The following is a 1,132-nucleotide window of genomic DNA, read 5'->3' as shown; positions in this document are numbered from 1 at the left end:
CAATGGGAAAGGAAATGATTCTTATTTCAACCGTTGCGTATAATAGCTGCGACGTTTGATTTAAGATGCCATGACCGAAAAAATCAGATTGACAGATGACCGTTGATATATGATTGGTCGAATTTAGGTGTTCAAGTTGACGTATAACTAACTGGCCTGCATAAAATAACGAAGACAAAAATGATTTTAAGACAGGATTTTTTTTTTTTTATAGAAATTTTCTAAATTTTGTATATGTAGCCAACATTTTAAAGAAGAATGTTTTCAAGATGACTTGGATAATAGCGCGTTGTGACAAACACCAGATACAGCACTGGGACTTGATCAACAGCCGATACGGCACCGTGACGTCACAAACCAGTAGGTGGCAGTAGTGTTCTTTGACAAACATGGATGCTTCCAGTAAAGAACATTCAAATGAAAATTACTCTTATTAAAACATTTATCATTTATTTAACAGTATGTTAAAACTTCATATTTAAAGTGTTTTCAGAAGTTTGAGTTCTGATATGAGTGTACTTTTCCTTTAATCATTGATATCTCAGGGAGTTCTGCCTCTTTACTCCCTTCTAGTGGGCAGAACCAGTATCACATGTGTAACTGCTGCCTGCTGTTTCTCAGATTATGGGGCTTTGCTGTGCAGTTGGTGCGAAATAATCAGAGGTGTCCAAAGAATTCATGTTTATTACTCCAGTATAAATCCTGTTGTTTAAAAACACTTTTATAGAAGTTAGAGGATCAACTTAAGCTTTTTAACTCCAGTAAAAGTGTAAAAGTACCATTTTAAAACTCCTTAAAGTATATTACAAAATTTTAAGACAGAAACTTTACTGCATTACCCTATTAAAGTATAATTTTTCTACAATTGAAGTCAATTCATTGATTCATTCATATAACTAATGGTAACAGTGTCAAAATTAACTTTGCATCCTCTGGTAAAACTATTTATTTTGGTATGTGGTGAGCAACAAGTTGGGGCAGCACCAAGACAACCACATATAAATTGTCTGGATGAAACTAATTATTGTTGATGGATTTTATTATGTTTTTTTAAATACCAACAGGCCATAATGAAAATGAGCTTAAATTAAACTAATGAGTCTATTTTTAAAATGTAAAGAGTAGAAGTAAC

This window comes from Cyprinodon variegatus, unplaced genomic scaffold (assembly GCF_000732505.1).
Source record: "Cyprinodon variegatus isolate N-32 unplaced genomic scaffold, C_variegatus-1.0 Scaffold660, whole genome shotgun sequence".
Lineage (NCBI taxonomy): Eukaryota > Metazoa > Chordata > Actinopteri > Cyprinodontiformes > Cyprinodontidae > Cyprinodon > Cyprinodon variegatus.
The sequence above is the reverse complement of the archived record's forward strand: the minus strand, read 5'-3'. Positions refer to the sequence as shown.